Here is a 26,459-nt window from a genome sequence, read left to right as displayed (position 1 = left end):
CTAGTATCATGTATATAATCTTTCTCTCTGAAGAAGTTCCTTTAATATTTCTTATAGTGCAGGTCTGTTAGTAATGAAGATCTGAAGAAGTTTAGAAATACCTTTATTTTGCTTTTTTTATTTTTTAACTTTCATGGGTTATAGAACTCTGTTTTGGCAATTGTTTTTCTTTGAATACTTTAAAGATGTTGCTCCTCTAACTTATGGCTAGTGTGGTTTCTATGGAAAAGTAAAATGATAGAAATCGAATTATCATGCTTACGATAAACAAACAAGCAAGAGCTAAAATGGCCTTATTAATAACATATAGAGTAGACTTCAGAACAAAGGTTATCAGAGATATAGAAGGCCATTTCATAAAGATACAGGGCTCAGTCATAATGATGACATAACATTCCTAAATGTGTGCACCTAATCATAGAATTTCAAAATAAATGAAGGAAAAACTGATGGAATAGCTGGAGAAACAGATAAATTCACAATAACAGTCAGAGATTTCATATCCTAGTTTCAATATTTGATAGAAAATGTAGACAGAAAATTGGTAAAGCTATAGAAGACTTGAACAATAAATCAACTGACTTGACCTAATTGAATTTATAACAACACTACCAGAAAAACTGCAAAACACATACTCTTTAAAAGTACACATGGAACAATTACCAAGATATATCACATTCTGAGCCATGATACAAGTCTCAATAAATTTTAAATGATGCAAGTCAAACAGAGCATACCCTCTGACCAAAATGGAACTTAATTGGAAATAATAGAAAGATTTCTAGAAAATCCCCCAAAACTTGGACATTAGATAGCATAATTCCAAATAACTCATGGAAATTAAGTGGCATTACTCTAAATAACTCATTCTAAAAATTAGAAAATATTTTCAATTGAATAAAAAATGAAAACACAGCTTATCAAATTTTGTGGGAAGACTTTAAAGCAGTACATAGGAAGAAGGTTATAAAATTAACAACTATATTAGAAAAGAGGAAATGTGTCAAATAAATGGCCCAGTTTCTACCTTAAGAAACTAAAAAAAGAGATCAAAGAAACACAAAGTAAACAGAAGAAAGAAAATAATAAAGGAACTGAAATTAATGAAATAAACAGAAAAACAATAGAGAAAAACAATGAAACAAAAATAGCTTTTTAAGAAGATTAGTAAAACTAACAGATCTCTAGCAAGACTGACAAAGAAAGAAGACACATATTACCAATATCAGGATTATCTTTAGGTAACATCACTAAAGATACTACAGATATGTGAAGAAATATTATAAGCAACACTATGAAATATATTTGACAATTTAGACAAAATTCCTTAAAAAATTAAAACTACCAAAACTTATTCCAGAAGAGTTAAATAGCCCAAAATAGCCCTATATTTATTAAAGAACTTGAATTTCTTCTCAGAAGAAAATCTGAGTTGAAAATCTTCCCAGAAATAAAATTCAAAGCCCAGTTAGCATCACTGGTTAATTCTATTAAATGTTTATTGAAGGAAGGAGGGAAGCTGGCGGCCCTGTGACAAGCGGCAGAGCACTCCTGCTCCCAGCCCCGAACTCAATTTCCTCCTAAAATCCTACAGAGTCAGCTTGGAAAAACCAGAGAAACATGGAGTGTGAGTGAGTGGAGTGTGGATGGAGTGTGAGTGAGGAGCACTGAAGAAACATCACAGAGTCTGGTAAGGGGGGGCCGTAGAAAGGGGGATCCCCCTGAAGCCTGTGCTGGGCTCTGGGCCAGAGGCTTGGAGGCTGCAAAGCTCCCTCCCCTCGGGAGTGCGGACGGCATCCAAAAGCGGGGATCCCACACCCGGAGCAAAGAGACGGGAAGGAGCGCCCCATGCAGAGGGCAGAGGGACCCAGGGGAGCAGTGAGTCCCCAAGGAGGGGATGGCTTCTTCCTAGGAAACAAAGCTGCTAATGGCCGCCTCGACCATCGTCTAATGCTCAGGGTGCTGACCATAGGAAAAGCTGTCCCAAAGTGTGTGGCACCCAAAAACTATGGGACACAGTGAAAGCAGTCCTGAGAGGAAAGTTCATGGCAGTACAGGCCTACCCCAAGAAACAAGAAAAAGCTCCACTAATCCATCTAACACAACAGCTAAAAGAACTAGAACAAGAACAGTAAGAAAAGTCCCAAGGAAGTAGAAGGAAGGAAGTAAGAAAGATCAGAGCAGAAATTAATGACATAGAGACTAAAAAAAAAAATACAAAAAATCAATGAAACCAAGAGGTGGTTCTTTGAACAGATAAATAAGATTGATGCACCTTTAGGAAGACTCACCAAGAAAAAAAAAGAGACAGGACCCAAATAAGTAAAATCAGAAATGAAAGAAGCGATGTAACAACTGACCCAACAGAAATACAAAGGATCATAAGAAAATGCTATGAGCAACTATATGCGAACAAACTGGACAACATGGGTGAAATGGACAAATTCCTAGAAGCATTCAACCTTCCAAAGCTGAATCAAGAAGAGGCAGAAAAACTGAATAGGCTGATAACAACTAATGAAATTGAAGCAGTAATCAAAAAACTCACAGCAAACAATAGTATTGGACCAGATGGACTTACAGGTAACTTTTACCAAACATTCAAAGAAGAATTAACACCTATTCTACTCAAACTATTCCAAAAAATTCAAGAGGATGGAAAACTCCCAAACTCTTTTTATGAGGCCAGCATCATCCTAATCCCAAAACCAGATAAAGATACTACAAAGAAAGAAAATTATAGGCCAATATCCCCAATGAACATAAATGCTAAAATCCTCACTAAAACACTAGCAAACCAGATCCAGCAACACATTAAAAAGATTGTACACCATGACCAAGTGGGATTCATTCTGGAGATGCAAGGCTGGTATAACACCCGCAAATCAATAAATGTGATACATCACATAAACAAAATGAAGGACAAAAATCATATGATCATATCAATAGATGCAGAAAAAGCATTCAACAAAATCCAGCACCCATTTCTGATAAAAACTCTCAGCAAAGAGGGAATAGAGGGATCATACCTCAACATAATAAAGGCCATATATGACAGACCTACAGCCAACATCATACTCAATGGGCAAAAACTAAAACCATTTCCATTAAAAAACAGGAACAAGACAGGGGTGTCCACTTTCACCACTCTTATTCAACATAGTACTGGAAGTCCTCGCCATAGCCATCAGACAGGAAGAAAACATAAAAGGTATCCACATTCGAAAGGAGGAAGTAAAACTGTCATTATTTGCAGATGACATGATATTGTACATAGAAAACCCTAAAGACTCTATCAAAGTACTACTAGATTTGATAAACGAATTTGGCAAGGTAGCTGGATACAAACTCAACATCCAGAAATTGGTGGCATTCTTATACACCAACAATGAACTTTCAGAAAGAGAGACTAAAAAAAAATACCACTTACCATTGCAACTAAAAAATAAGATACCTAGGAATAAACTTAGCCTAGGATGTAAAAGACTGTACTCAAAAAATTACAGGACACTGAAAAGAGAAATAGAGGAAGATATAAACAAGTGGAAGAATATACCATGTTCATGGATGGGAAGAATATCATTAGAATGTTCATACTACCCAAAGCAATTTATAGATTCAATGCAATTCCTATTAAAATACCAACAGCATATTTCACAGATCTAGAACAAACATTTTGAAAATTTATGTGGAACCAAAAAAAACCCTGAATAGCTGCAGCCATCTTGAGATAAAAGAACAGAGTGGGAGGGATTACGTTACAGGATATCAAACTGTCCTACAAAGCCATTGTAATCAAAACAGCCTGGTATTGGTACAACAACACACATATAGACCAATGGAACAGAACAGAGACCCCAGAAATAGACCCAAACCATTATGGTCAGTTAATATTTGACAAAGGAGGCAAGAGCATACAATGGAGAAAAGACAAACTCTTCAATGAATGGTGCTGGGAAAACTGGACAGGTATATGCAAAAAAATGAAACTAGACCACCAACTTTCACCATACACAAAAATAAACTCAAAATGGATAAAAGACTTAAATGTAAGTCACGAAACTATAAAAATCCTGGAAGAAAGATAGGCAGTAAAGTCACAGACATCTCATGGGGTGAAATTTTCACTGATGCATCTCCTAGGGCAAGAGAAACAAAAGAAAAAATAAACATGTGGGACTACATCAAACTAAAAAGCTTCTGCACAGCAAAAGAAAACAGCCTCAAAATACAAAGAAATCCCACGGTCTGGGAGAACATATTTGCCAAGGATGTATCTGATAAGGGGCTAATTTCCAAAGTGTACAAAGAACTCATACTACTCAGCAAGAGGAAGACAAACAACCCAATTAAGAAATGGGCAAAGGACCTGAATAGACACTTCTCCAAAGAGGACATATACATGGCCAAGAGACATATGAGAAAATGCTCAACATCGCTAATCATTAGAGAGTTGAAAATTAAAACCACAATGAGGTATCACTTCATACCTGTGAGAATGGCTACTATCAACAAATCAACAAATGACAAGTGCTGGCAAGGATGTGGAGAAAGAGGAACCCTAGTACACTGCTGGTGGGAATGCAGACTGGTGCAGCCACTATGGAAAACAGTATGGAGGTTCCTCAAAAAATTAGAAATGGAGCTGCCTTTTGACTGGAAACAGCCCAAGCACCCATCAGTAGATAAAAAAGCTGTGGTACATTTACACCATGGAATACTACGCAGCTGTAAAGAAGAAGGACCTCATACCCTTTGGGACAGTATGGAAGGACCTGGAGAATATTATGCTGAGCGAAACAAGCCAGGCAGCGAAAGACAAACATCACATGATCTCACTCATATGTGGAATCTAAAGAACTGAATAAACTGATGAACACAAATGATTCAGTGGCATGGAAGCATGGATCAGACTGACAAATTTCAGAGGGATGGGGGGGGATGGGTGGGTGAAGAAGGAGAGAGTAACCAAAGAATTTATATGCATACATGCACAACCCAAGGACACGCACAATGATGTGGAGAGGGACTGGGGAGGGAGGTGGGACGGGGTAGAATGGGTCATTGGGTAGAAAAAGGAACATCTGTAATATTTTGAACAAAAGCTTGAAAAATTAAATAAATAAATAAAATAATTAAAACATTTACCTAAAAAAATGTTTATAAAAGAATTAATAACCAATTTTTCAAAAACATTTCCATAAAATTGAGAAAAAGGGAATATTCCAAAATCATTCTATAAGAGGCCAACATTACTCTGACACCAAAGTCTAACAAAGACATTGTATGAATAAAAACTATAGACCAATATCCCTCATTAACAGATGTAAAAATTCTAAATAAAACTTTAGTGAATCGAATTAAACAATAGATAAAAAAATTATACATCATTACCAAGTAAGTTTTTTTCCCCTAGGAATTCAAGTTTGCTTTAACATTAAAAAAAAATCAATCAATCTAATTCAGTATATTAATAAATTTAAAAAGAAAAATTATTTTGTCATCTAAAGTAATCATGAAAAGGCATTTGAGAAAATCAAACATCCATTCTTGATGAAAACCCTCAGTAAAAACACCTCCCAAAAAAAGTCATCTAACATTACATTTAATGGTGAAAGAATAAGTGCTTTACCCTTAAATTCAGGAATGGGACACTCACCACTTCTGTTCAACATGGTACTGGAAGTTTGATTCAGTGTATTAGGCAATAAATAGAAATAAAAGGCATCCCCATTGGAAGAGAGGAATAAAAACTGTCTTTATTCACATACAATATGATCATGTATATAGGGATATTAATGAAATATATACAAAAAGCTACTATAACTAATAAATGAGCTTAGTAAAGTTTGCAGTACACAAAATTGACACACAAAAAATAATTATATCTCGATACACTAAAATAAACAAACGAAAATTAAAATGCAAACAATGCCATTTATAGTAACACCAAAAAATATATATATAAGGTGAAAATATGCCAAGAGATGTTCAAAGTGTGTATACTGAAAACTATAAAACAGTTTTGAGGTATAGTAATGAAAATCTAACATACAGAGATATATACTCTGTTCTGTGTTCATCAACAGAAGACTCAATATTGTTAATGTTTCCTCTACCCAATTTGGTTTATAGATTCAATGCAATCCTTACCAAAATTCCAGCAAACTTTTCTGTAGTTATTAACAAGCTTAATCTAAAGTTCACATGGAAATGAAAGATCAAGAATAGCCAAAACAACTTTGTGAAAGAAGAACAACGTTGGAAGACCAATGCTGTCTGATTTCAAAAGTTGTTATAAAGTGAAGGTAATCAACAGAATGTGGTATTGACATTAAGACAAACACATAGATTAGTGAATGAAATAGAGAGTCCAGAATTAGACCCGCATGTGTATTAAAAACTGATTTTTGAAAAAGGTACAAAGGCAGTTCTGTGGAGAAAGGATAGCCCTTTCAGCAAAGGATGGAACAAGGGAATATCCATAGGCAAAAAAATGAACTTTAGTTCATATTTTCCTCCATATATAAAAAACTAAGTATGGATTTTGGGGGGAATATGTAAAACTTAAAAAAGTATAAAATTTCTATAAAAAATGTTAGCAACCTTGGGTTAAATAAAGATTACTTTGATACAATACCAAAATCATATTGTATTAATAATAGCACAATCTATTTTAAAAATTGATGAGGTGAACATCATCAAAATTTAAAATTCTGCTTTTCAAAAGACACACCTAAGAGAATTGAAAGACAAACTATAGACTGGGAGAAAATATATTAAAATTGTACATCTTATAAATATCTTAAGTCCAGGATATATAAAGAACTCTCAAAACTCAGTAATAAGAAAATAAACAACTCAGTAAAAATGGGTGAAAGATTTGAGCATACACTTCATCAAAGAGAGTACATACATGGAAAATGCTCAATATTATTAGTTCCTAGAGAAGTGTAATTAAAACCAAAATGAGATGCCACTCTATACCTATTAGAATGACTAAAATTTTATAAGACTTAAGTCCCTGAAACTTTTATTACTACAGACCTATTTCAATAGCTAATATTTTTTTTTTTTAATTTTTTTTAAAAATATATCTTTATTGATTTCAGAGAGAGGAAAGGAGAAGGAGAGATAGAAACATCAATGATGAGAGAGTCATTGATCAGCTAGCCCTGACCGGGAATAGAACCCTGATCGCCTGGATCCCAGGTCGATGCTCTACCACTGAGCCATGCCCAGCCAGGCTCAATAGCTAATATTTAAAAAGATTGATCATACCCAGTTTTGGCACGAATATGGGAGAACTTGCATGGCTCAGTGGTTTAGCATCAACCTAGGATCCAGGAGATCTCGGTTCGATTCCTGGTCAGGGCACATACCTGGGTTGCTGGCTCGATCCCCAGCAGGGGGCATGCAGGAGGCAGTCGATTAATGACAACTCTCTCATCATTGATGTTTCTGTCTCTCTCCCTCTTCCTTCCTCTCTCTGAAATCAATAAAGATATATTTAATAATTAAAAAAAAAAAAAGAATATGGGAAAACTAGAACCCTCATACATTGCTGATGGAATGTAAAAAGTTACAACCATTTTGGAAAACTTAATACACCTACAATATCTTATGTAGATATCCTACAGAAATGAAATCTTATGTTTATACTTATGACTTTCACATAAATGTTATAGCAGCTATATTTGTAATAGCCCTAAAGTAAAAACAATGCAAATGCCTATCAGTAAGCTAAGCAAATTAAATATCCAAACAGCAGAATTTGCAAACAAACAAACAAACAAAAAATAGATGCATCTCTAAATATTTATGCTGAGTGAAAGAAACTATACATAAAAAGAGTACATGTTCTGATTTCATTCTTATAAAATTCTTGAACATGTAAACAAATCTTCAGTAATAGGAAGCAGATCAGTGGTTGCTTCCAGATAGGTTAGGACAAAGGAACAGGGAGGAACAGAAGGGAGGGATTACAAAAGAGTATCAGAGGAAACTTTTGGGGATGATGTAAATGTTCATGCTATATTAATTTCTTGATTGTGGTAATGGTATCACAAGTATATATAATATGTACAGTTTATTATATGTTAATTAAACCTCAATAAAGCTGTTATAATAGCTTGGATAATTTGTTTTTCTTTGTTTTTATTGTTGACACTATTACTAGCTTGATAATTTTAAAAACTTTTTTTCCAGCTATATTGAACTATAATTGATATGTAATGCTTGGATATTATTTAAAGAAATATTCTTTTAGAGGCTTTTAAAGTGATTGAAGGTGGAATTTCTGAAATTAAGGTAATAAAATTCATTTTACAAAACAAAAAGATAAAAATGTAAATGATTATTATCTATTATGTTTTACTATTTATTTATTATGGAATTTATAATCATGTATTTTTTATTACATTGCCAGTCCATCTACAGAAAACCCAGTCAGGAACATTAGTAATTAAATTTCCATCTTTGATATTTTCCTTTCAGCCATATGAAAATCATAGCTTTACACATTTAAGAATTATTATTGTAATAAAGGTATATTTTTCAAGGCAGGAGGTTATAACATTTTATTTTACAGTTATCCCACAATCATAAAACATTTCAGTGGACCATATGCCAGAATCACTTGTGCTGTGTGATGTCAAGGGCCATGGCCTATATTAGTCACACCGACAAGGTAGAATGAGACTGAGAGATGGAAAGCGTCCAGGCCCCAAACACCCCACTCCTACGTCTGAGAGTTGCTTTGTGGTGTGGGAAACAGCAACCAGCCCTCTTCCACATACACACACACTGGAACTGGGTCCAGAACCATTAGGCCATGTCGGGCATCCTTTAAGTCTGCTCTTACATCCCCTTGGCTCACTTTTTGGTTCAAGAGCACTTGCCAAAACAAATTCTAGGAAGGTATAGCCTTCAGCACCATGTCTGAGCTGCAGCAAGGCTCTCAGGCTTTCTTCCTGACTTCTCTTCTTCACTACATGGGATGCTCGGCCATTCTGGTGCACCTAAAAGAACCCTTGATAAATGGGAGGACAGGAATTTGAGAATAAATAACCTCCTCTTCTATCTGTCCCACCAGTAATTCTAAGGCACATTCTACACAGTTCTTATCTGACCTGCTCCATGGGACAGAGAAAGAAAAATCTCATAGAAACTGAAGCTCAAGAAAAACTTAGGTGGAGTAAGGAATGAAGATGAGGGAGAGGAGAGAAGTCTGGCATTCTCTGTGTGCTATGCCAGCATTTTCTACATCTTCATATCCCTCTAATATTTAGCTGAGTGTAGTTATTCAATAATATTCAAAAAACAAATATATGGAATATAGTACGATAAAAATAAAGAAATCTTTTTCTGACCTGTATTTGACTATAAATTCTTATGGCAGATCTAATGTATTAGCTGTCTAGAAACATTGCTTTTAAAATCCATTTAAAATTGGGATCCTGGAAAAACACCACATGTAGTATTTGGCTTCTAATTAGATTTTTTATTGGAATAAGCCTATTATTTCTTCTACAATGAAAATTTTTATTTACGTCTCTCTGCAAACAAAATGTTAGCAAGGGCTGATTGGAGGCAAGAGAAGGATAGCAGGAGGAAACCTGAATAATGGCTGGCAAGGAACTCCCTCCTGCTGACATTACTATTTTCAAAAGGCAAATGAAGTATGGAATTTATTTAGTGGAATTTTTAATAGTTTTTAAAGAACTTAGTTTCAGTGTAAAAAAACAGGCAAGGGCTGTTGACATTAATTCGATTGACTAGATGGAAGCATAGTGAAACTTTTATTCCAGAATGTCATAAACAATAAATTTCATAAATATTTATTGCAAAATCTACCAAATTATAATTCTTTACAGTGCATTCTTCATCTAAAATTTCACTGTCAAAGTCATAGCACAGGCAGGGTCTGGAATGTCTGGTATAAATATTTACTAAATGAATTAGAATAAGAAGAGATTTTCCCACTATTCTGACTCCCTCCGATCCCACCAAGGCTTTCCTTTCTATTCTGCCACACCCAGAGATACTCTAGGAGATAATGGGTCTCATCCTCCAACGGAGGAAGGAGCTTACTAGTGTTCTGTTAATAAGAGGAAAGTGTACATATAGTGCATTAAACTGGATCCTGCATAAAGTCTTCGGACAGAAGTAGGTCTCCTGAGAAGGTGGTAAGGGCCCTCGAAAGGGATCAAGTATATCTGCAACTATTTTAGTCTCTTATCTTTGTCTTGGTACTAATTATGTGCTTTCCATCCTTTCAGGACCCTAGTATTTTATCATTTTTAAATTAAAGTTATTGGGGTGGCATTGGTTAATAAGATTATATAAGTTTCAAGTGAACAACATTATAATACATCATTTGTATATTGCATTGTGTGCTCATTACCCAAAGTTTAGTCTCCTTCCATCACCACATATTTGACCCCCTTTATGCTCTTCAACCTCCCCCTACCCCTTCTTCCCCTCATATGGCCACCGTACTGTAGTCTGTGTCAATGAGTTTTGGGTGGTTTCTGTTTGTTTTTTGTTTGTTTTGATCATTCATTTGTTGCTTCCTGTTTTATATCCCCCATATGAGTGAAATCATACAATTTTTCTCATTTTCCATCTGAATTATTTCACTTAGCGTGATACTCTCAAGATCCATCCATGTTGTTGCAAATGGCAACATTTCATCTTTTCTTATGGCCAAGTAGTATTCCATTGTGTACATGCACCTGTGTACATCTTCTTTATCCAGTCATCCCTTGAAAGACACTTGGGTTGTTTCCATGTCTTGACCACCATGAATAATGCTGCAATAAACATACGGGTACGTATATCTTCATGAATAATGTTCTCAAATTTTTCAGGTAGAAGAGGGATTGCTGAATCATATGGTAGCTCTATTCTTAATTTTTTGAGACAGCTCCATACTGTTTTTCATAGTGGCTGTACTAGTTTGCATCCCGCTAGCAGTGTATGAGGGTTCCTTTTTCTCCAGATTCTCTCCAACACTTATTTCTTATATTGTTGATAATAGTTATTTTAACAGACAAGGATGCCCACTCTCATAACTGTTATTCAACATAGTACTGGAAGTTCTATCCAAAACAATCAGGCAAGAGAAAGAAATAAAAGGCATCTAAATTGGAAATGAAAAAGTAAGGAAAGTGTCACTTTTTGCAGATGACATAATTCTATATATAAAGAAAACCCTAAAGATTGCACCAAAAAGCTATTAAAACCCATAAACAAATACAATAAAGCTGCAGGATACAAAATCAATGTATTAAAAACTATTGCATTCCAATATACTAACAATAAAATTTCAGAAAAAGAAATGGAAAAAAGAATTCCATTTGCATTGGCAACAAAAAGAACGAAACACTTAGGAATAAACAAGTATCTTCCTGACGTCACCCCACCTTTACTGAGCATGTGTCTATTCTCCTCCCAGTCCAGTCCCCTTCCCCATGACCTGTAGGGAATAGACCAGTGACTCCCTGGGGAGTGTAAAGCTGCAGCTTTCTGGCAAAGCTGCCCAAATGACATGCCTATAATTTCTGGCTTTCCCTTTGCTCCTTTCCAGTTATTAATAACTAGATTAATTACAATGGTATCAGAGCATTGTTCTGTACACCAAAAAAAGGTTGTGGGTTTGGTCCTCCATCGAGGTGTGTACTAGAGGCAACCCATCGATGTTTCTCTCTCACATTGATGTTTCTCTCTCTCTAAAACTGCTGGAGCCCGCCGGCAGTCGAACGGTCCTGAGGAAGGGGTGAGGATGGAGAAAAGACAGACACAAAAAAGATGGGATCGGGAGGACTGCAGCTCGTGACTGCCGCAGCTGCCAGCCCCGAGTTTATTTTCCCAGCTCAATATATACAGGCACTGTTGATTTTGCTGAATAGCACCCCTCCCCACATTCCTTCAAGACCGTTTGGATGCTCTTTCAGAGTAAACACCCTGCCACCTGCAGGAGCTCAGACCTTGGTAACTATCTTTATCTCGGCTTCTAATGGGAACTTTTGGGGAGGATTGAGTCCTTGGCTTGGTATGTGGCTTGACTGTCCCTTAACCCTTCAGGCCGGGGCCAGCTTCCTAATAAGCCTTTCTAGAATTTATGGCCACAAGCTAAATTAGTATCGCTGTGGTGCCTCAAGGTCTGGGTCAGGGAGCAGGAGAGCACTTCTGCAGCTCACCCAGGCAGCTCCTCTGTGCCTGGGGCCACAGCGGCTCCCCACATCAAACCAATTTTAAAAAAACATATCCTCAGGTTAGGATTAAATATATATATATATATACATATATATATTTTTTTGAAAATTGAAACCATATATACCACCATAAGTTACTGTCTACATAAATATGACTTCACTATTCTGCTGTTTCAACTAGCAAAACTTCATTACTCCTCCATTGTTATTGATGTGATTTATTAATTTTTTAAAAAATATGTTGTTTTTTATTGATTTCAGAGAGAGGAAGGGAGAGGGGGAGAGAGAGAAACATCAATGATGAGAGAGTCATTGATTGGGTGCCTCCTGCATGCCCTCCACTGGGAATCGAGCCTGCAACCTGGGCATGTGCCCTGACCGGGAATCGAACCCTGACCTCCTGGTTCATAGGTCGATGCTCAACAGCTAAGCAACACTGGCTGGGTGACATGATTTATTTTTCCAGGAAACTTTTATCCAAAAAGATAAAAGTTACAAACATTTTAAAGTAGCTTTATTGAGATATAATTCACATACTGTAAAATTCATCCATGCTAGATTTACAAGCAAATGGCAGTTATTATATTTATAGACTTGTACAAAGAATCACCATAATCTAATTTTAGGATATTTTGATACTCGAAAAAAGGAACCCTGTGCCCATTAGCAGTCAATCCTTATCTCCTCCTGCCAGCCTTAGCCAACCACTAATCACTTTCTGTCTCTACACATTAGCCTATTTTTGACATTTCACATAAATGGGATAATACAATATATGATCTTTTGTATCTTTTGCTTTTTTTAGAGAGGGGGGGGGGAAACCACATTGATTTGTTTTTCCACTTATTTATGCATTCATTGGTTCATTCTTATATGTGCCCTGCAACCTTGGTGTATTAGGACGATGCTCTAACCAACTGAGTTACCCGCGCAAGGCCTGTATCTTATTTCTTTTACTGAACATCATGTTTCTGAGACTCATCCATTTTGAAACATGTATGAGCATGTCATTCTTTTTACTTGCTAAATAGTATTCTTTGTGTGGATATATTTAATCTCGTTTATCCATTTACCAGTTGATAGACATTTGATTATAGTTTTTGGCTATTGTAAATAATACTGCAAAAGACATTTGTGTACCGTCTCTAATGTGAGAATATAACCTCATTTCTCTTATGGAAACTCCTAGGAATAGAATCACTGGGTCACCTTTTTACACTGTAAAAAACTGCCACACTGTTTTCCAAAAGGCTATATCATTTTTACATTCCCACCAGCAATGCATGAGGGTTCTGATTTTTCCACATCTTTACCAACATTCGGTTGTTGTTTTTTATTATTATCACTATTCTAGTGATTATATTTCTTTTGTGGTTTTAATTGACATTTCCCTGCTGTCTCATGATGTGGAGCATTCTTTCATGTGCTTATTGACCACTTGTGTATCTTCTTTGGAGGACTGTCGGTTCAAATCTTTTACCCATCTTTTAATTGAGTTGTCTTTTTGTTGTTGTTATAAATTCTTAATGTACTCTGAATACAAGTCCCTTACCAAATTTATGCTTTGCAAGTATTTTCTTCCACCTATGGGTTTGTCTCTTATATTTCTTAGTGGTATTCTTTGAAGTGCAAATGTTTTTTAGTAATAAGGAAGTCCAGCTCATCAAATTTTTCTTTTATCACTTGTGCTTTGGTGTTGAATCTAAGAAATCATTACCTAATTTTATAAATTGCAACTTCTAATTGTTTATTGCCAGTATACAAAAATACAATTATTCTTGTATATTGATCTTATATCCCCAAACCTTGTTAAATGTGCATATTACCTCTAGTTGCTTATTTGTAGATTCCTTCAGAATTTTGCACAGGCAATTATGTCATCTGCAAATAAAGTTTTATTTCTTCCTTTCCTATCTAAATGCCTTTTATTTATTTTTCTTTAAAGCCCTGTTCTTAATATTAGTTTTTTTGCTTTCAGTCACTTGGTATGAATCCAGCACCCAACTGCAATTTACTCATGAGTTGACTAAAACATACAATCTCACTGACTTTGGGGTTTGTATACATTTTTCTTTGAGAGACACTCAGCTTTCCTTGGCACCAGTTTCTTGTAATGAATTAGTTGGTTTCCTGGGTAATTGGACTCAATCATTAGGTGACTATTTAGATGGTAGGCCAGACAGCCGTAAATCTAAAATCCCCTATGATAGAAATGGGGTTTTCTATCTTTGCTGAAACAATAATTGAGGTGCTTTCATAAAAGCTAGCTTTTGTAACCAATTGTTTACAGAAAGAACTTCAAAGAGGTCTAGGGAGCAGATAGTGTTTACTTGGAGGCTGTCTACTGCCACAGATTTTACAAATAAAATGCACTACCTCTCTTTTGCTTTAGATTTATCTAAGCATCTCAGTACTTCAAACAGCATTGCCTGGTGCCAGACCATGAGTAATATCAAAATATTACCATACTATTTGACAACTCCTGGGGGTATTTTAGCAGAAAACAGATCAAGTGTCCTTCCATGACTGGCACTTGGTTTGTGGTACAAAAGCCTACTAGCTACTACCTGCATTTTGGGCAAGGACTGTACCTTGATAAAATGATGCCAGACATCAGTTGGGATTTTTGGGACATCAATGTCCCCTCTTGGAGAAAGAAAATTTTAGACAACTTAATTAAATGAGCAGGAAAAACTGGAGCATGATTTAAGATCCAAACCCTATCTATTCAAGGGACATTCTGGACTGCTTGCTTTTCTCCTCAATTGTCTTGAATATATGCTCTACAAAAGGCCCAGAAAGTTAGGAAGATTTTCCATGCTGTGGGTTAGTAAATAACAGAAGTGTTAGACAATGCCATCTGGGCTATTGATCTCCCTGCCTGAAAGGTTCATAAAATTGGACAGGCAATGCTTCAAAATAGAGCCACATAGATATGATGCTGGCCTCTCAAGGGAAAACACATGCTGTTTTACTGGGAAAATGTTGTGCTTACATACCTGCAGGTACGTCTGAAAGCTTTAATATTACTAAAATGATCCAGGAAGTAAACAAACACATCTGTGGTATCTTCACAGTGGGGATGAGATCTATTCTCTTGGATTAATTTTAGTATTTTTTTTTTTACACTGTTTTAAAAACTTTCTACTCCACCATTTTGACAGGAAACACCTACATGTATCCAGCTTACTGTCTACATTAATATGAGTTTATTATTCTGCCATCTTCACTAATAACTTAACTTTTCCACTGTCTTCTTCAACTTAACTTTACAATTACAGGAATCTTTAGTCCAAAAAGATAAATATTGCAAATGACTTCATTTCTGTTTCAGGAACTTACCAGAAAATCCATTAAAATGAAATCACACTCTTCAAATTTTCAATAGATAGTCTCAAATAACTATTAACTTTCCAAATCTCTTTGAAACTCTTGCTTCAAAATCTTTACCTTGTTTTGTCCATCAATCTTAAACTGTTATATTACAATCTTTACCCAGTCCTAACCAAGTCTTCCCACATCCATTGAATGACCTCCCTGTACCCAAACCCTAATACCCCTTGATCTCTCCCTTTGCAGATAGAATGAAGACTCAGTCAAGGCTGTGTTCTTTCTGACCATGGTAAGAATAATTGCAACTCTGTCTTATTAAGAAATTGTTTGGCATTATTTGGGGGAAGTCTTTCAACAGTTTGATTATAGTCTTTCTCTTCAACTATTATATATGCGCCATGAGAGCAGAGGCCTTGCCTACTTATCACTGAATCTTTGGTGCCTAGAATGGTTTCAGGAATGTGGGGAGCACACTACCATATACATTATTCATTTATACACTTAAATTACTGTAATGAGGATTTTTTAGAATAATGTTTACTACGCTTAATCTTAGCCTTCTGTGAATAAATTTAGAACCTAATTTCCTTGCAAAATGTGATTTCACCATATTGAATTTTCCCTAAAAGACAAGCATATCAAAGTATGGCCTCTTAATTAGTTTCTTTCTTTCCTTTTTGGTGGTAAAATATCTCATCTTTTGTGAAAGGGTTCTCCTGATAATGATGGAAGAGGAAGAAGTTTGGTTTTTTATTAAATCTTCTTGCTTAGTGTTATGGGTTGAATGTTGTGCCCCCCAAAAAGATACATTGGAGTCCTAAATTTCCATACCTCAGAATACAACCTTCTTTGGAACAAGGATATTTACAAAGGTAATCAAATTAAAATGAGGTCATTAGGGTGGGCTCAAATTCAACGTGGCAGGTGTCTTTATAAAAAGGGGACATTTGGACACAGGCACGCACACAGGGAGAATGCCATTGAAGATGAACGAACCAAGAAATGCCAAAGATTGCCACAGGAAGCTGAGGGAACTCACAAAACAGATTTCTCCTCACAGCCCTCAGAAGAAACCAACCCTGACAACACACTGGTTTCAGACTTCTTGCCACCAGAGCTGTGAGGCAATATTTCTGTTTTTTAAACCAGTCCTAAAAAACTAATACACTTAGCTAAACAAAGAGTGGTTGGTCTTCAATGGGGAGGACTTTCTGCTTTGTTTTTTTCTTGTGTTTACTGGCCCTTAAAAGTCAAAAGATTAGAAATCACTCTTTAGATATTATCTAATTCTGCAGTTCTAAAACTTTGCAGATTCCTTTATGCATTTACTTTATTAGAAATTAAAACTGACTGGTGTTGCTCGTTCAGTGGTTAGAGCACCAGCCCGAGCACCGAGGGGTCTCAGGTTTGAATCCCAGTCAAGGGCCATACCTGGGTTGCAGGTTCGATCCCCTGCCTTGATTGAGGTGCTTGCAGAAGGCAACCAATCAATGTGTCTCTCTCACATCAATGTTCCTCTCTCTCTCCCCGCTCCCTCCCTCCCTTTCACTTTCTCTAAAAAGCAATGGGAAAAAAATATCCTCAGGTGAGGATTAACAACAACAAAAACTAAGAAAATTTTAAAACGGATATTTAATTCATTTAAAAATAATAATGGCCCTGGCCTGTGTGACTCAGTTGGTTGGACGTCTTCCTGGGCATTGAAAGGTTGCAGGCTCCATCCCCAGTAGGGGGCATGCAGGAGGAAGCTAGTTGATGTTTCTCTCTCTCTCTTCCTCTCTCTAAAAAATCAATAAGAATAAAATCTTTAAAAAAAGCAAAACAATAATGAACCCATTACATGTTAATATACATATTTTTATTTTCCAAAACAAAAGTAATTTAGTGAGTAGCATGGCATTGTTTCACATTTATGCAAATTTCTTTAAGGTATCACTTTGAAAACAAGTAGGTTCTCGTATCAATTTCTACCTTCAGTCTGTTGCATTATCACTCCTCATGTAGCCTCCAGAAAATTCCACTGTACGCTTGTGAATGTAAGTAAAAAAAGCAAAGAATCTTACTATTATTTGCAAATGGTTTGACCTCATGGACCACATTTTAAGAAGTGCTAATCTAATTCAACATCCAACCTAGTACTAGAATCTCTGTACTAATATTAATAAAACCTCTACCTAAAACTACATGGTATCTAAGGTCCTTTATCAAATTAACATCCTAAACAGAGTTCCCATAAAAACCAAACTAAACTATTAGCTGACATTTTTAGGTTAATGTTAGGTTTCATATCTTTCATGGGGTGTGTGAATTAAAACATTGTGATGGAAAAAGAACAGGCTTTGTATCCAAATGAGTTGGAGTTAAAACCAGGTCTGCCTACTGTGGGCTTGAGAAAATTACTTAATTGTATTCAATCCTACTTTCATTACCTGTTTTATTAGTCAGAATTAAGTAAATCAACTTTTGAATAGTTTTTTCACACAGTGTTTGGACTATAGAAAGTATTGAATAAATGATAGTTCCCTTTATCTTTTCCAATCATATGTCTTTTGTTAGTTAATATCATGTATAGGAAATCTGATTACCCATAATGATCACTGTCCAGCCATTGAAGGTTAATATCTATTACAATGCAAATAACAAAAAAAGACATGAGCCACTTCTGAGATACCAGACTTGCAAACTCAAATAACTAAAGAAAGGGGAGGGAGAGTTTGATTGCAAACATAACAGCTGACCACCCCCAAATTCTCACTATCCATTTGAGCTACAGATATAGTTTGTTTGAAGCTAATTTATTAGCTCTTCATATTAACATGGATACATTTTTCAGATTAGCTGCCAAGGTGGAAAGTAGAGAGAAAGTCACTGAGGAATTTATCATAGGCTCTGACGGGGACAGGAAAAGAGCAAGAGGCTATGGTCCACCTGGGAGGGGAGTCCCAGGTCACTCTAAGCGGGCCACCAGCCTAAAGGAACTGGACATGGAAAATCACATGCCACTGTGAGGAAAAGGAAGGGGATGTTGACTGTTTTGTCCATTTTGCTAATCCTAGTTACCATTATAAATGTCCTCTTATTTATTTATTTATTTATTTATTTATTTATTTATTTATTCAAACTCTTGAGAGTATTGAAGATGTCCCCCTTTCCCCCCCTTTACCCCTCTCCACCCATCTCCCACCCCACCCCAGGCCCCTGCCTGTCCATTGTCTGTGACCATGGGCTGTTCATATATGCTTTTAAGTTCTCTGGTTAATCTCTTCCCACCATCCTTCCCGCCTTCCCTCTGAGATCTGTCAGTCTGTTCCATGCTTCCTTGTTTGTGGTCCTATCTTGGTTGTCAATCTATTCTGTTCCTTAGATTCCACATATGAGTGAGACCATGTGGTATTTGTCTTTCTCTGACTGGCTTATTTCACTTAGCATAATACTCTCCAGATCCATCCATGCTGTTCCAAAGGTAAGAGATACTTCTTTTTTACAGCTGCATAGTATTCCATGGCGTAAATGTGTCACAGCTTTTTTATCCACTCATGCACTGATGGGCGCTTGGGCTGTTTCCAGATCTTAGCAATTGTAAATAGTGCTTCTGCACAGCAAAAGAAAACATCCTCAAAATGCAAAGGGACACCACAGTATGGGAGAACATATTTGCCAAGGTTACATCTGATAAGGGGTTAATTTCCAAAATATACAAAGAACTCATACAACTCAACAAGAGGAAGACAATTCAATTTAAAAATGGGCTAAGGACCTCTTCTCCAAAGAGGACATGCAGATGGTCAGAAGACCATCTTGATGAAAAAAATGCTCAACATTGCTAATCATCAGAGAGATGCAAATTAAAACCACAATAAACTATCACCTCACACCTGTCAGAATGGCGGCCATCAGCAAATCAACAAATGACAAGTGCTGGCAAGGAGAAAGGGGAGCCCTAGTACACTGCTGGTGGGAATGCAGACTGGTGCAGCCACTATGGAAAACAGTATGGAGGTTCCTCAAAAAATTAAAAATGGAATTGCTATTTGACCCAGTGATCCCACTTCTAGGAATATATCCTAAGAAGCCTGAAACACCAATCAGAAAGAATATATGCACCCTTATGTTCAAATGTCCTCTCATTTAAATTTCACAACAAACCTGTGAGATAGTTATTATGATTTACATTTTATAAACCAATAGTAACCCTTAGAAAGTTGGGTTCATCATACAAAGCTTGTAACTTAGTGTTAGTATTTAATTTTCAGCCTTTCTAGATCTAAATTCCAGACTCTTTTTTTGGTCATGAATTGCTTACATAAATGAACCAGTTGGAAGAGCTTTCTTTTCCCCCCCACCCTCCCTCCATCTCCTTCCCCTTTGCAACCATCAGCTTGTTCTGTACATCTATGGGTTTATGTTTTGTTTTGTTTATTCATTTGTTTTGTTTTTTTAGACTCCACATGTAAGTGAAATCACACAGTAGCTGTCTTTCTCCATCTGACTTATTTCACTTAGTATAACAACCTCTAGGTCCATCCATGCTGTTGTAAATGGCAAGATTTAGTATATTTTTATTACTGAGTAATATGCCTCTGTGTGTGTGTGTGTGTGTGTGTGTGTGTGCGCGCGCGCACAATAGATGAATGGATAAAGGAGACGCGGTCTATATATCCATTCATCTATTGATGGACATCTAGGTTGTTTCCATATCTTGGCTATTACTAGAAATGCTTCAATGAACATAAGGGTGCATATGTCTTTTCAAATTAGTGTTTTTGTTTTCTTTGGATAAATAACCAGAGTGGAATTGCTGGGTTGTATAGCAGCTCTATTTTTAATTTTATAAGGAAACTTCATACTGTTTTTTATAGTGGCTGCGCCAATTTGCAACCTCACTAACAGTATACCACAGTTCCCTTTCTCCGCATCCTTGCCAGCACTTATTTGTTAATTGCTTGATGATAGCCATTCTGATAGGTGAAAGGTGATATCTCATTGTTGCTTGGATTTGCATTTTGCTAATAATTAGTGATGTTGAGCATCTTTTCATATGCCTGTTGGCCATCCGTATGTCTTCTTTAGAGAAATGTCTATGCAGGTCCTCTCTCCATTTTTAATTAGATTGTGTTTCTGGTGTTAAGTTGTATGAGCTCCTCACATATTTTGAATATTAACCCTTTATTGAATGTGAATATCTTCTCCCATTCAGCAGGTTATCTTTTTGTTTTGTTGATGTGCAACAAAACTTTTCTGTGTAAAAACTTTTTAGTTTAATGTAGTCTCATTTGTTTATTTTTTCTTGTGTTGCCCAAGGATACATCCAAAAAAGACATTGCTAAGACCAATGTCAAAGAGTTTTTGCCTCTGTTTTCTTCTAGCAGTTTTATGGTTTCAGGTCTTACATTTAAGCCTTTAATCCAGTTTGAATTTATTTTTGTATATGGTGTAAGAAGGTGGTCTAGTTTAATATTTTTTTGCATGTATCTGTAAAGTTTTCCCAACACCACATATTGAAAAGACTGTCTTTACCTCCATTGTATATCCTTATTTCCTTTGCCATAGATTAAGTGATCATATAAGTGAGGATCTATCTCTGGGTTCTCTACTGTATTCCATTGATCAATATATCTGCTTTTATGCCAGTACCATACTGTTTTTAACATTGTACTATTTGGTCTCCTTGAAGAATTTTCCCTTAAGAACAGTCATGAGGGTCTAAGCTAAGCTTTAAGCAAGTGCCTGCTTCCTTAACGGTAATTTTGTGCCCTGGACATTTGTGAGAATTTAAAGGTTTTTTTCAACCCCATCAAGACATGCAGGTGAGAATTGGCTTATTATAACTGAATTGCTTTCTCAACTCACTTGAGAAGTCATTGTCCTCGAGTATTCTGGAAGGGATTAAAAAAATAAAAATACACAAAATAAACTGAAAACAGTTTTGATTGCCAGCATTTGTATCCAAGATCTTTTAAGATTCAGTTTTGTTCAATTACCCGACTTATTCTGGGTTGCATTTCCAATGTGCATTCCTGAATTCGGAGTTACGTACTCTTAACCAGAAAGAGGCTCTGACTTCTATGTGAACACTTCCAGCCAAAAGATAGCAATTAAGAAAAGCAAACAAGACAATCTTTTGTTTGAAACACCAACCTGGAGAGGAGGAATGTTAGCATAAACATACCGTACCTCTGACCTATATTAAAACATCATGTCTCATGTTGGCTGAAAGCAAACTTTGAGCCTTTCTTGCTAAAATCATGCAGTTACCCAGTGGGAATGGTATGATTCCAAGTCACTTCTGCTGTTAAACCTACTTATTTTCCAGACAACCCTGAAACAAGAGACCTGAAATTACTGTTTTGGGTGGTGCTTCCTGCTGCCAGGAGGTGGTGTGTTTGACGAAAAAAAAAAAGAAAAGAAAAAAAAAACACTGAACCGCAGTTAGATTAACATTTTAGATCAAAACATTAAAGTCACTGAGACATCGAGAAAAATAATTCTTTTTGGTAGCAAACAACAACCACTTTTCCTGAAATGTATTTGGATTCAAGTTCAAAAACTGATGTAAAAGGACTGGTCAAGCAAACTAACGTAAGGGACATTTTAGTGTATAAGATATAAAGTTAGTTGGGAAAAAGATAGTTCTATTTTATGCCTTTAAATGTTTGTTATAATTAGTGAAATAGTATTTGGGGAATAGAATCCCATGGTAGCCTGTATTCTTAGGAGGTAACTGTGACATATTTTGAACTGTGTGCCCGGCCAATATGGTAACCACTAATCACCTGTGGCTAATGAACCCTTGAAATGTGGCTGGTACAAATTGAGATGTGCTGTAAGTGTAAAATATACATGTGTATATATATTTTAAAGACTTAGTACTGAAAAAAAGTCATTATTAATTTGATCACGTTAAAATAAAAATACTTCAGATATATTGGATTAAATAAAATATATCCTTTCAATTAATTTCATCTTTTTCTTTTGCTATTTTTTTAATGTGGCTATTAGAAAATTGAAAACTATGTATGGGGCTACCGCTTGTATTGGCAGAGCTGGTCTAAAGAATTGCTGAGGGGAGACTAAAAGGGACCTCTAGAGTTCCTGAAAGGAGAAGCATACACCTTGCCTACATTGTTTTTTCCCCTTTTAGCTGTTTTGGCACCATTGCACATAGTAGACTAGTGAGTGACAGAAGAAAAGTGGCATATAAAGGATAGGATAAGGGGTAGTAGGAGAGCCATTTGCTGCTCCTCTAGCATAACCGCCAAAAGAAGTACCTTTTTTGTAAGTCAGTGGGTTGACATTAAAGTTATGTCTATAATGATATAATTGAAGCAAGGTGTGAAAAGCAAGACTGGGAAACATAAAAATGACACTTCCCCATCTACTAACAGTCCCAGCCTCCTCCCTGCTCCCCCCTTCCCTCCTCCCCCCACCTCCTCCACCCAACACACAGACACACACACACTTATGCTCTGTTTCTAGGCCAGGAATCCTATTAGAAGAATCTGAGTTGACCTCTGATTAACCTTTTTGAATGGTCCCTTCTAGAAGTACACTTTTCATTGTATGACTGCTAGATTTCTAAATAGCATGGAACGATGTAATAAAAAGTTTTATTCCAAGATCTCAGGGATGGTCACTAATCAAAGGAGCAGATTGGTTGAGGTGATGTTGGGTACCAGGCAGAATACTGATAAGGATTGATGAGGAGTGCTTTAAGGGCAAAAACCTAGGAATTTATCTTCAAGGTAGACAGACATTCAGGGACCTATCTGGGTATAAGAGGAAGAGACCTAGACCTGCCAAAAGCATGGGTCAAGTATTTGATCAAGAAAACCTGACTCACCCAGGCCAGTGTGCTCTATGGTTAGAGCGTCGGCCTGTGCACCAAAGGGTCTTGGGTTGGATTCCTGGTCAAGCGCAAATACCTGGGATGCAGGTTCAATCCCCACCCTGGTCAGGGTGCATGAGTGAGGCAACCAATTGGTGTGTCTCTCTCGCATGGATGTTACTCCCTCCCTCCCTTCCTCCCTCCTCCCTCCCTCCCTCCCTCCCTCTCTAAAAATCAATGGAAAAAATATATTCTCCAGTGAGGATTAACCAAAAAGAAAGACAGAAAATATGACTCATGAAAGACAGAAAGAGTGACCAGAAATCCAATATGTCTAACCCAGGGAAGGAATGAGTTGCTGTAAAGGACAATTTAGTTCAACAGTGAGCACTGGTTCTAGGCGGGTGCTAATATAAGTGAGTGCTGTGCTGCAGGGCCAGGTTTATCAGCATTACTGTGTAACAGACTGTTGTTACTTCTCTAATTAAATAGTATCATTCTTAATTTTCATGTTTATTAATTTATGAATGAAACATCTTTTTCCTATTAAACTGAAATGCCACCTTTATAGTATATGAGTATTCCATGTAGTTGAGTTTTTCTGGATTCTCTATGTATTTGTCTTTTTTATGCTAAAAAACATTTTTCAGTATACTACTCTTTGATCATAGTAGCTTTGTGGTAAGTCTTGCTATCTAATAAGACAAATTATCTACTCCCAGCCTCTGATTGTCTTCTTTTTCTAAAATATCTGAATTCTTATATTTTAAAATATTGAAATCACTTATGTTCTCCAATTATACTTTTTTAACTATCAGGTCTTATATTTTCCTTAAAATTTATTTCTAGGCATTTTGTTATTGTCACTCATGTTGGTTGTGATAAGGACGTTCGTTTCAAAGGAGGTTCTAGGAGCTCTTCCGCGAAAGCACTCTGTATTGGCTCTTGTGTGTGAGCTGACAACCATTGGTTCCAAGAGAGGTTTAGATTTGTTTTCTGCTGCACATGGAGCGAATACAAGGGCAGCAGGTAAGGAGGTTATATGAGCTATAATTCAGATTTTCTATGGATTTAGTTCTCAGCTAATTCAGATTACAAAGGGATTATCAAAAACTAAAGAGCAGCACTCTTGGTCATTTTTTCTTCAGTTTTTCAGCTTTTATTAAGTGTGATACTTATCAATGTATTTCACTTAATTTTAAAATATGTATTAGCTATTAGAATGCCCAGTCTGATGACCAGATTTGTTAGGTTTAAATATGTCCTGGCCCGGCCGGGCGTGGCTCAGCGGTTGAGCGTCCACCTAGGATCCAGGCAATCGGGGTTCAATTCCCTGTCAGGGCACATGCCCGGGTTGCTGGCTTGATCAATGGCTCTCCCATCATTGATGTTTCTATCTCTCTCTCTCTCCCTCTCCTTTCCTCTCTGTGAAATCAATAAAGATATATTTAAAAATATATATATATGTCCTGTAGTGAATAATTTTAAAATTTCTTAAGTCTGTATTTACTCTGGCTTCTTGATATAGTCAGTGGGTATTTATCTTCTTTGCTCATGAAATGCTGTAGCATTCATTACTTGAATAATGGTTGTATTCAAATGCACCTATACTCACTCTGGGGGGGGGAAGAAACAACAGTTTAAATAGTGCAAGTAACCTGATATGCCACTCAATAAACAACAGCCTTAGGGAATGTATACACTTAAACCTAGCTAGTCATATGGAAAAAATATGTCAATGACTTTAAAAGGCTCTCCACTGCTGTTGAGAAATTAAGCTCATTGGTTTGACTGATGGCAGGGTTGCTGGCTGATAACTTTGCCAACATTTTGGTGGAAGAAAATAAAGAATTCACTAACGGTACTAAAGAACTACTGACTAAAGAAAAAACTCAGAGAACAAGTATTTTTTTTAAAAACTTGCCTATATCATTGCATAAAAAAGAAACAAAAATCACTATACAGGGTGGGGCAAAAGTAGGTTTACAGTAGTGAGTACATGAAACACAGGGTTTATTCTTGTATTATTATTATTTATTCATTATTGTATTATTGTCCATATGAACTACTAAACTTACTTTTGCCCCAATGCATATATGTAATAAAGGTGGAATTTCAGTTTAATAGGAAAAAGATGTTTCATTCATAAATTAATAAAAAATGGCAATAACTGGCTATATGAAAGATGCAAGCCTCTACCTTGCGCCATATGCCAAAATAAATTCTATAAGGATTATAGAATAAATATATACTATATGTAGTATTTTATTATTGTTTTGAGGGCTTATCAAGGGCAATTTGAGTGTATTTAACTTTTGCCTGCAGATTAACTTGAGAATTTAATTTCTGTGAAGAATGAAACTTAATGGTGGGCAGATGCCAAGAATTATGAAAGACATAGAAAAATATATGACAGTTTCTGCCTTCAAAAACCTTGAAGAAACAATATATTTAATAGGGCGATATTTAAAAAGTGTGACATTAAACAATGTAACATTTATGAATGACAAAATATGTGGTCAAACCATCACTATATAATTGTTGAATGAATAAATGGACACAGACTATTCAAACATTATACATTTACTAAACCTGATTTTGTATCTAGAGTATAATCAATTTCTAACAATCTTCCTTTAATAATAATTAAAATTGCAAGAGTAAAACATGCTATTATTTGAAAAATTCAACTGGTTATAATGCAAAAGGTAAAAAGTCATTCCCATTCTCATTTATCAACCTGACTCCTAGAGATAACTTTTTACAGTTTAGGTATCCATCCAGAAAGTTTGCATGCCATACACATATACATACTTTAAAAGAAGTATACTTTATATAGTCCCCCTAAAGCTGATTTTTTTTTCCATTTTTTCATTTGACTACCTACTGATCTACTTTATTATTTTTAGTGCCTGGACAGTATCAGCATATCAGATCCTAAAGTCAAAACTTATTTAATCATTTTCTTATTGATAGACATTCAGATTATTTCCTGTTTTCCACTGTTAAAAATAGTACATTAGTTAATAGCAGTATACCTCCTTGCGCCAGATTATCTCTAAAATAAATTCCCGGAAATCTAA

At 36.0% G+C, this 26,459-nt stretch overlaps 1 long non-coding RNA gene across 1 annotated transcript in view; it reads right to left on the bottom strand.

Moving 5' to 3' along the window:
• The window catches only part of LOC308553264, a 33,051-nt gene that overhangs the window by 5,616 nt on the left and 976 nt on the right, over positions 1 to 26,459 (bottom strand). The window lies entirely within an intron of this gene.

This window comes from Miniopterus schreibersii (assembly GCF_964146895.1).
Source record: "Miniopterus schreibersii genome assembly, chromosome: 1".
In the NCBI taxonomy this organism is placed as follows: domain Eukaryota; kingdom Metazoa; phylum Chordata; class Mammalia; order Chiroptera; family Miniopteridae; genus Miniopterus; species Miniopterus schreibersii.
The sequence above is the reverse complement of the archived record's forward strand: the minus strand, read 5'-3'. Positions and strand labels throughout refer to the sequence as shown.